Below are 11,301 nucleotides of genomic sequence, written 5' to 3'. Positions count from 1 at the left end.
TAGATAGCAAAAGTCTTATTAAAGGTCCCATTAAAGTCATAAGAAGCTTTGCCCCAGAGCAGGTCATTGTGGGGAAGGATTGCACACTTCAGTTCTGTGGCACAGTTGCCTAATGCAGTAGTCAGTTCTGGCATCTTCCTTAGACTACCTCCTGTGCAATTTCTTTTCCTAGTCTTTCCTCATATCTTATTTCCAACACAGAGCAAAGCATTTCTGCTCGGGAAGCTGTGGGAACTCTACCACTCTCCACTATCTAGATCATATTTCTCTAATCTGTGAGGAGATTTTCAAGCCTTGCAGTAATCTGTTTCTAAAAGCAATAAACACGGGTTTAGCAGAAAACAGAGAGGAAAGCATCACACAGGATAAGAGATGGTTGTATTTCTGTTGTGTTTTTCTGATGCCATTTATTCATATTGAGCTTGGTATTTTACAAAGCATACAGGCTACAGTACTGGTCTTTGCTGAGTGCTTAGCATTAGATATGACTTTGCTTCTTGACTGACTTTGGTTAGATTCATCCTGAACATCAAGAGGCAAAAGGCTGTTTATCCTGTGCCAGTTCTCTGATCTTTCCATCTCTTCCCACCTCCCCACCTCCAGGCTTTCTGTTTCAGCATATCCCTGAAGTGAGCACCATGACTGTGAATCTCAAAGTGAAGAAACACAACTCTTCAGAAGGGAACAGTTATTCTTAGCTCTGTTTTACTGATGTTTTTCTTTCTTCTTCTCCTTTTTAAAAGAAAACAGAGAGCCTGCCAAAATTTGGACTCTTTGATGTGCTCTGGAAAGAAAAACAATGCTATCTATCCAAGTAATCTGAAAGGAACAAAAATATGGCATTATAAGGCACGGATTTCTTGAGAGGAACAATCAATGCGTATCGCAATTAAGGATGGTCATGAATTTTTGAATACTTTGCTGGAAAAATCTAAGATATTTTCAGAGAAATTTGCCTGTTTAAATTAAACTTTGTTTGAGAAAAGATGTATTCTAGATGAAAGGCAGCAGAGGGAAAGAAACTGATATTTGCTGTAGAATACTCAATAATCTAATAAAATTCCTAGGAGATCTTCCTGGATCTCGTTCAAGCTTTTCTCCTACTTGATTTAGACTGAGTGTGTGAACTTGTCTCATCCATTTTACTCATCTTACTTTAGGAGGAGTAAAAAATCAGACCATGAAAGCAGAATCTGTTCTGTTTTGTTAGTCTGTTGGTTCGGCTTCAAGTGGGGACCCTTTCCTTTATAAAACTCTTCAGCTGCAAACGAGACACTGACTTCATTGTCTTCTAGTTAAGAAATCTGTTTAAAATTGAATTGCCCCAAGTTGGACTCTATCATGTAGATGCTGGGAAGCTTTTATGTGGCAGTCATAACTGAGTAACCATATTCTGTCTGTCCTTTACCCTCCATCACACCAACAAATCTTGAAAGAGCTGATTGATACAGTGAGAGTTTTTAATGTTTTTATTAAGCCCAGGCACTTAATAAGCAGTTGCATATTTATCTTTTTCCAATTGAAGATTCTTATAGATTTCTTTTTGTAACCTTCCTGTGACACTTCCCATTGCCTCACTTACAGTCCATACGTGTACAATTTGCTAGTTTTATGCTTTTGTTGTCCTCTTTTTCTTTTGTTTTAATAAAAAATAAGAAGTAGAAGAAGTCTTGTTACTTTCAGAAATGAACTATATTCATTGGCAGCCCAAGACAGTTCCTCAGTCATTGTGGACCAGGCAATAAAACAGGTTGGACACCCACTGCCATCACTACACTGGAAACGCATGTGCGTACACCTTAGATTTAAAGAGATATTTCCATTCTGGCATTTTCAAAGAAAAAAAAAAAAAAAAAAAGAGTAGAATTCAGGCACAGGCTGAAACAGCAGCCATTCTTTCTTCAGGTTGTTATAGAGATATTTGTACTGTTGTTGTCTGTGCTACGTTTACTGCATGGATTAAGATGGTTTACTTTGGAAGATCAGTCCCTACCTGAAATTCAGACTTCTTACTGTTAGAAAGATAAGGAAAACTGGCTTTCAGAAGGAAGGTGCTCTGTGTTTTTAAAGGTTCTTTCATTTGAATATCCAAACATCTGAGACTTCTTCAATCTCTAGTCACCGTCTGAAAATCCAGGCCAGGATTTCAGACCTTGAGGATAGCAAGCAAATGCCTTAAATTGGAGGTTTCAATTAGAGAATATTAAATTCTCTTCTGTAAAAGGAGAAGTTTTAGGAGAAATGGGAATAGCCAGGTGGGAGTAATTGGTTTTGGAAGAGTTGTATGTGGGAGCTTTCTTTTATTATGCCTGTTTTCCTTCCACAGCTCAGGAAAACTCATATTCATGCACACACTTACACTTCACTGGGATTCCCCAACTTGGAAACTGTCAGCATGGGTTTATTATACAAGCCCTTTGTTTTTCTATCCTGTACAATACATCTCGCTGTACACAATTTGGCCTCTTCACCTGCCGTGAAATATTTCAAGGGCTTGTTGCTGGAAGACGCACCTCTCTTTGCTATGATTCGTGCAGCTGTGGCTGCATTTTGATGACGGCTTATAATGATTCGTGGTGGGCTGCAACACAATGAACTCATGCTACAGAACAGCACACTGAAAAAGATCTTTCAAATTATTGTTCCAGTGCAAAAGGTGCCCAATCACCTTCCACCTGCGGATTAGTTGGTTGCTATAGGAACACACTGTAGCTTTTCAGTGCTGTGCTACTGTAGTGCCCAGATTACTGACTCTGACAAACACAATAGGGGAAAAGGATCATGGGTTATTAGCACTGCTGCTGATGTGATGTTATAAACCTGGGGTGGCAGAGAGTGGATGAATAGAGCAAGAGCCTTGAAACACGAAGGACAGGAGGAGGAGAGGGAGCAGAGTGAAGTGGAGCTAAAGTCATCACTACAGAAATGTTGTCTTTGATCTTATTTTCCACTCTGAATAGGTATTTTCATAATATAATGCCAAATACAAGCAATGCTGTAACTGATGGCAGAGCCACTGGTCATGTCGTTATGTTAGCAGGGGGCTACACCTCCTCCCTTCTCTTTTCTTCCTGTGAGTACTGAAATCTGAACCTTTTCATTCCTGCAGGATTAACTCTGATGGAGGACAGTCACTAATATTCTTCATGGCAGAGTACGGCCTTCTGCATCCCTGGGAAATACCATGTGAGATATCCCCCTGCACACCAGCCTTTAAAAGGGAATTTTGCAGTGTCACAGTAGCTGCGGGCAGATCTTTCCCAGCTTTGGTAGCCATAACTGAGACTCAGGAGTTTATGCTCCTGAGCACTCTCCTACATAATGAGCTACGTGCTTCCTGGGTAAGAAGTAACTGCTTGCAGTTATGATTTGTAGATGGCCCAAGTTTCCCTAAAATAGCTTTGTTACCACTTATATTTGGCCAGGGTGAAGCAGAGGAGTAAAATATATACTCATCCCTTGTGTGCACTGAGCAAAACAAGCTGCGTTTAGTCACAAGTTCACCAGATGCTACTCTGGAGGTTATTGTTGCTATATTACATTACTGCGATGTATTAGACAAGGTGCCGTAATTCATTCTTTTTCCTCATTGCTTTAGGATGCTCCTTCTCTCTTTCAAAGGAAGCACAGCTGTCTATGCTGCTTGTGACCCTCAAGACCAACGTAGGCTCCTTGTTGGTGCATGTAGGTCTCCCTCCAGCAGTGAGGAAGGCCAGCCAAATAACAGCACCAAACACTGCAGAGAGACCGGGCTTGCATTAATCTCTGTGGCCAGAAAGCAAATGCTTAAGCAGCTCTACTTTCTGACCAGTTTTGTAACTTAATTTTTTTTTCAATCCTGACTGCCTTCTCCCATCCCCTGTACTTTTATCCCACTTATTTCACCTTCTCATTGGGTCCTTCTCGGCCTCTCAGTTGGATTGGTGTGACCTTCTGAGCTGGGAAGTGGCAGTCTTTAAGCATAGAACAAAGTTTGTGCTATACTTTCTGAGCCTGAGAACTACAAGAATACCACAGAGAGGTATTGTTTTCCTCCTCTTCTGCTACTCTGTAGGTTGGAACACTTAGTTGAGTGAATTATGTGCTAATCGACATCTAACAACTCATATTGGATTGAAGCCACATATGCATACAGGGCATAGGTGCTCCTGTTGGTCAGCTGGACTGCCCCTGGGACCATCTGGCACCCCTCTTTGGCCTCCCTATCTCTGCCATTATGTTTACTGACCAGCTGCTTTTCCTTCTTGCCATTGACAAAGGTTCCTAAGCCACAGTTTCCCCTTGCTTCCAAAGGAGACAAAGGAGAAATGCTACAGCCTTTCACTGTCTTAGAGTGGTCCTCAGTTTCTGGTGCCCTGAGGCCCCAGCCCTGGTTCACAGATTGCTTTCTCCTCTTCAACGCTGTTCTCACAGTAAATAGGACATTGACTTTAGCTACCCCAGTGAATTATTGCTCACCTGGCCACAAGCCCAGGGTAATCTATTCCACTTCCACAAATTAATAAATTCATAAGCAATACAAGAGTGACAAAGCTTGAATAAGTTTTGCCTGAGGCATGAAAGAGTGATGAAATAGGTTGGTCTGAACATACTTGGATCAGAACCTTACCACAGGTATACCATAATTTCAGGCAACTTGAAAGATGCAAATTGGACCCTGAGTCCCTTAGATCATGCTTTTCATTTCATAAACCTTTGGAGTAAAACTAATTTCCTGGTCAGAGCTCCTGTCTGCAAATTTAGAGAATTAGGGCAGACTCTGCCTCTGTAGCCCTAAATGCCTTTAAATGGGGATTTAAAATGGAAATGGACAAACACCTAACCAGAGAAGTATGACAATGTGGCTCCAGTAAAATAATGGGAAAATCTTCCATTACCATAGTCAAATGTATGTATGACCTTAGTGATGCCCCAGACTGCCTTGGGAGCGACAGTGCAACACTCCTGTTATGCCTTATTTCTTTATCAACAATGTTCTCCTTCACTTTGACGTCAGTTTCAAGATTGCTTGCTGTGATGTGCTGCACCTTTCATATTTTCTTTCTAGTCATAATATTGCTTCAGTCATAACCTCAGCACTTTGAGGAATAATTGTCCCTGACAAGGGGGTGAATCACTGGCAGAGAGTTGATAAGCATTACATACAGATGACAGAAGTCAGGACATATCGGATTACTGCTGTGAATACAATAAAAGAGAGCCTAAACACTTTGGCAGCTCAAAGACAAGCCATTTCATAACTCTCTAGTGGGGCTATTATCTTCCATTTACTGCCACTGATAACCAGGTTGCAACTGTCTCTCTAGGATCTAGTTACAATTCACTTAACACTTAGAGGGCCAGACATATTGGAGGACACTCAGATGAGGATAATTTCTTAAACATCATTTATTTTTAAATTTTTATCTTCCTTGCTGCCCTCTTTATAGTGAGATAAGAACCTAAATCAGGAAGCTTTGAACTTCCTTTAGGAAAGGAGAGTTCATGGTCATCTTCCCCTTAATCTTTTACTTTCGAGTTTCTTTTGAAGCTAGTCATTCGTATCCAGCTGAATAAGTGACAGGCTGATTCCCACCTCTTTTACTCTTGTAATACATACACCTACACCTAAAAGCTTGTTCCAGTAGTAGCTCCATTAGCTTTTCTTGCTATCTTTTTATTTTTGTACCCAGGATAGGGTAACCGAGCTTACAAATTAGGAGGTGCTGGTGTGTCCACAGCAGATAATTTACAGCAGTGCTGATAACAATCCGCATTGATGGGATCTGGATTCAGATGGTATCTATATGCATTGAATGAGATTTTGTTTCTTACAGCTTAAGATGCATTAAACACGTAGATATCAATGTTCTCTCTTTCAGTCTAAGGAGAAAAACAAGTATTTTGCTACATCAATCTGGCAAATCACCATTGAATTTCCTTACTGTCCAGTACTGAGAAATGTATCAAGATGAGCTCCAGGATGGAACCATGACTGTGTGAAAGGTAACTCATATATCCCCATTTAAATCTTTTTCTTCCACTGCAAACTTTGTCTTTGCTCACCAAACCTTGGACCTAACTTTCACGTGAACCAGTGCAGGTCTATGTGGAGTGAAACGGAACCAATTTTTCTTAAAACACAAATAATAACTGATGCTTATAATTCTCTTTTTAGTAGGATTTGCAACCCTCGTTAACTATTCTTCGCACAAGCCTTCTGCTATAGGGAACCAATAAGGGGCAACAGCAATTAAGGAGAGAAGAAAAAGTTCAGTCATGGTTAAAACTGTAATTCCAAGTGGTTTCTTTTCGGGACTTCTGGATCTCCCCACTAACTTTTTAGCAGCCAGAGAATGCCAGCTTGAATACCTTTCTGCCCAGCTTTATCCATCCATAAAATAAGGGTGATCAATCTTACGTGCTTGACAATTTTGTCACATGGTGAAACCAAGTAATATCTGTAAATTGCTTTAAGACGTTGGGATCAAGAGAATGATGGAAGTGCCAAGTGTTGTTCTTGTTATTGTATTAACAACATTGGCTGTTTTCACTGTTCATATGGTAGCCTGGCTGGAATCGGGCAGAAAGCCCAACAATACCAGCAACCAACAAGAAACTAAAATAAAATGTTTCACTTAATGAGCGCCTCTGTTTAACCAGAAGCCTGTGTAATTATGTCACAGAGGGCTAAGGATCTAATGTTTTCCTAATACATTTGCTTTCAAGGGGATGATTAACCCTGCATATTTCAAGATGATAAGCTGCTTCTTTGTTCAGTTCCAGTTATTTTTTTCTGGATTCCCTTGTGGATCCAGAGAGAACCTGAGAGTCAGAGAATTTTTCTTAATTGCACAATAAATATCTTGGATGTCTGATGCTGGAGTGCTTTTTAAAGACACAGGTTATTAGTCCTGGGTTGGATGGGTTTGTAAGGGAATTCAAATGCTGAATTTATTCTATTTTCTCTCCTCTGAGCCATGGCATACATTACAGTAAGACCTCAGGATGTCTGCTTTAAACAGTCTATATTCTCAGGAGGCAGTTTGGCCAGCAAGAAAGAATAAACCTGTACCTTGAATCAAAGAAAGCCTGACTTAAGTAATAAAGGTTATTTTCCATTTGGATATTTTTACATGTATGCTCTTATGATCTGTGCACATCTGTCCAGTTAGTACTTTTCAAATACTTTAATGAGAACAAAGAGCAAAGAAGCTCTTTCACTCCTGGAAGAAGCTCTCTTAAGAGATATTGGAAATCACTCTATATTGAGATGCCAGGGAAGATATTTATGGTGCAAAACAGTGAAGGACTGATCCTATATTATGTATATAGAGTTGTACCTAATGATTCTTGTGAGCCCCTTACAACTAGGGTATACTGCGATTCTATATGACACTTCACCATGAAGAACATTTTCTGATACCTAATCAGGCTCTTCCGTGACATGTTTTGTTTTGCCACCATAGGAATGGAATCTATTTTTGCCTTCCACTTTCTGTAGCTGATAGTCCCATTTATGAACACTATGCATTCACAGTGACATGACGTTTACTCTGTGGTTGTTTGAACTCTTTCATAACATACTTTGTGTTTGTATCTGAGTGAGAATGGTGAGAAAGAGATTCTCTTTACACTAGTAAGGGAGACCTACGTATTCCTTGATTTCTGTAAATGGCTTTTAAAAGGAGAAATGATCTCATATTGAAAGTAAAAAAAGATTTACTACTTTTTATATCAGCTTTCAACCACTTGGGAATATTTTAGGAAGGAAAGAGTTAATAATATGATTATCAGGTCAGCAACTTTGAAAGGCGTTTCCACTTTGAAAACCATTTTCTTAATTATTTTATGTTAACACTTAAATGCATAGAAAAAAAATCACGTGTAATACGAAACCCCAGACATGGGGACAGGACTGGATTGAGATAACATTAAAGATTTTATTGCTGTTACATTATAAATTATTTCTATTATGATGGCCCTATGGGTATTACATTCTGTCAGTTCGCTTTCACTGTTACATCACTTAATGTTATTAACACACTTTAGGGTATAACATTACAGTTTTATTATGGGAACCTTAAACACTTACATCCAAAGTACTGAATCAAGTTATTATCCTAGCTGACCAGATCTGGTCTATTATCATTTTATCACTCATAAAAATCTGTGATTCAGTTTGATTTAATACTCGAGGAAAAATCATAGCTTATATATGTTTAAAACTAGTTGCAATATTAATACAAAGCAACACATGGATGACTTCATTTTATTAAAGCTGAGGTAGCCCTGGGAACTGCATTTATGATCTTTATGCCACATGAGAAATTTGATCTGAACTGTTGCCATTTATGATTCACTAATAAAGTGATAAGGTTTTCTTATCAGTACCTTAGAGAATTGTGAACATAGTACCCTTCTTGCTGCATCCATTCCATACTCAGTAACCATACCTTGAACATGATGTGCTAAACAAGGAAGAAGTTATGCTTTTTCATGTGTTGTCTACCTTGTAGACTGGAGAAATGCTGCCCTTTGAAGTGATATGTGCTCAGTGTAGCTTCACTGAGTTTTAATGTTAAGGAAATAAAACAGAGCCCTCTTTTCCATGTTTGGAGAATGATAGTAACTGTGAGGCACAAGTTGCAAACACTTATTTGTGCAAAACAACTCCAGTGCTTTTTGTACAGGCCAAAGCTCCTTAACACTCGCACAACATTTAGAGGCATGAGAAGAGATGAGATGCAAAAGCTAGGAAATATATGAACATGTAAATGGAACACACAGATTTCTCTTTTACCAAGAACCATCCTGTTTGTGACTCACTTTAACAAGTGGAGCCATGAGCACTCTGTAGGGTGGCGTGGATGTGCAACTAGTTGTCAGACGTTACATTCATGCATCAAACATTACAAAGGTCAAATGCAGACCCTTAAGTTCCAAGTCAGTATGTTGGGATTTTGTTGTCTGTAGTATATGCGCCTCCACTTGGGGCTGGGCTCACTGGAAGGGAATTATTTTCCTAATGAAAGCCAATCACCATCTCTGGTAGATCTTCCCATTTTTATTTTGTAATGAAATCAAACATCAAATATTTTCATTTCTTCTTCAAGAGTTATGAAGAGTTTAGAGGAGATGTAAGATAACTACATAGTGGCTTCCTTAGGTAAGAGAAAACCAGAGCACTGCTACGTCACCATGTGAAATATACAAATCAGGTGTAGATACATTAACAAGTGTTATTCATCAGTCTAAAATGATACAATTTATTACTTGATAATAATGACCACGGCTGTGTAAGTAGTAAAGGTAAAATTACATCATAACTTGCATTAGCAGTATGAGATTATATCCTGATTAATGCACAATTAACTTGTCATGTGAACAGTGCATGTGTCTGTAGGTGGACAGATGGGTTACAGTGTCTCATACTCACATGTATAGCAATTATTACTTTTTCCTAACCCCAGACTGGATATCGCTCTACATCTACTAAAGTCCTTAGACAGCCCATCAGCTTGGTGCAGAGCCACCTACAGTGTATCACTTAGAAATCCCTTGGAGATGACCACTGGGAAATCTTTAACACTTGCACTAACCTTTTTCCCCTCTACAGACTGGGAATGTCACCCACAGCTCCAGAATGGTATCTCAGCTGAAAGAAATAACCTTAACTGCTCTTCTGATGGCAAGCAAGGTCATCTGAGCTGATTTCAGGCTTATATTTCACAGCTACTTCCAAGAGAAAGCTTCCAGCCCTGGAGGAGGAATTCTTCAGTGTCTTTTTTAGTTTGATTTTGCAGAGAAAAATAACTAAACTGGAAAATAGAACATAAAATGTAGTTAACATTACTGAAGGGAAACAAAAGACCTCCAAGTTTTAGGCTCTGCTCTGTCACAAACTCAGTCCTTGAGACCATCCTTGAGAGCTCATTTTAATTTCACTCTCTCTGAGTTTCTCACTCTGTACTGGTGGAGAGGGAAAATAAGAGGGATGCTCTGAAGGTAATGTCTCCTATTTTGTTATGTTGGCCCATGATGTTCCACACGGATGTTGGTGGCTTGATAGAAGAGGCTGAACCTTCATGCCACTGTTTCATCATGTTTTGTTGGTGTGCCACCAATGGCAGCAGATGGGTAGTCTGAGAAAATGGTGCTGATGTGGAAGTGTTTATGAATCAAAGGTGTGTTACTGATTTCCTCCATGCAGAAAAAAATGACGCCTGTTGACATTTACTGATGCTTGCTGAACGTTTACAGAGATCAAAAAGTGGGTATCAGCAGAATGAGGCAGTGAGTACTGAGTGTCAGCAGTGGAGGCAGTAGCACTGGATCACCTCCGCTGGTGCAGATTTTTACCAGCACAAAGTGCAGGCTCTCTTGTTCACTGCTGGTAAAAATGCACAGCTAATGGTGGTGACCGTGCTGAAAAATAGAGTTTTGTGGCTGAGAATTTGCTTTATCAGATAGCTCTGTTGTGCTCTTTGTAGCTGTCACACTTTCTATCGAAATAAATAGGAGGCATTACTTTTGGAGCAGCCTGTGGATGTTATTTTAGCCTACCTCACTCTGTATGTGATATTCAATTAGCTGTTTGAAGTTGCAAATTGCTGAGTGATGACAGAACATAACTTATCAAAATAAATGGCATCATATTTTTTGCCCACTCTTTAGTACTGAAATCTTCCAGAAAGGGTTGGCTGACTTTGATCCTTACCGTGCTTTATTTTCATGTTTGATGATTCTCTCCTGTTCTCACACCAAATGATGGTCATTTTCTAGCACTTCCAATTTATAAGCAAGAGCTGATGTAATAAGTAAAAAATCAAATCATTTTGTTGTCTTGGTATTTATTTTTCAGCTGACATAGTTGAGTACCTGCTGATTTGAATACCTTTTCAGATGCAGGCAGCATCTGAGGAACATACAGAGTTTCTGTTCTGCAAATCTTTAGTGTTCAAAATACATAGAGAACCATGCTATGTTTGAATTCTACTGTTAAAGTGGTTTTAAACATCTTGTATTTAATTCTGCTACGTAGAACACACTGTACAGTAGAAATCCTGTTAGCAAATTAGTACCTAGTAAATATCCTAAAATCAAGGAGTTCTGGAACAGACAGTGTGACTTGTGTGTGCTATGTCTGACAGTTTTGATTCTGTGATGATCAGGTGAGTTCATATTAGATATTTTTCCAGTCCAGAGTTGACTCCATCCTGTATAGGAAGAGTCTGTTTTTGTCATGAGGAATTCACTTCATTATGCCCTGATCTTCATTTTCATTATATCCTCGGACATACAGTCAACAGATGATACTAC

General features: G+C 39.3%; 1 long non-coding RNA gene across 1 annotated transcript in view; it reads left to right on the top strand.

The window, feature by feature from the left end:
• Nucleotides 1–5,868: 5,868 nt before the first annotated feature.
• LOC107318880 (uncharacterized) overlaps nucleotides 5,869–11,301 on the top strand; it is a 98,974-nt gene continuing 93,541 nt past the window's right edge. Inside the window, exon 1 of the long non-coding RNA XR_004308544.2 lies at nucleotides 5,869–5,985. This is a non-coding gene — a long non-coding RNA (uncharacterized LOC107318880). The remainder of the gene's footprint in view (nucleotides 5,986–11,301) is intronic.

The sequence above is a fragment of the Coturnix japonica genome, chromosome 14, assembly GCF_054131305.1.
Source record: "Coturnix japonica strain WE chromosome 14, WE-NBRP24, whole genome shotgun sequence".
In the NCBI taxonomy this organism is placed as follows: Eukaryota; Metazoa; Chordata; class Aves; order Galliformes; family Phasianidae; genus Coturnix; species Coturnix japonica.
The sequence above is the reverse complement of the archived record's forward strand: the minus strand, read 5'-3'. Positions and strand labels throughout refer to the sequence as shown.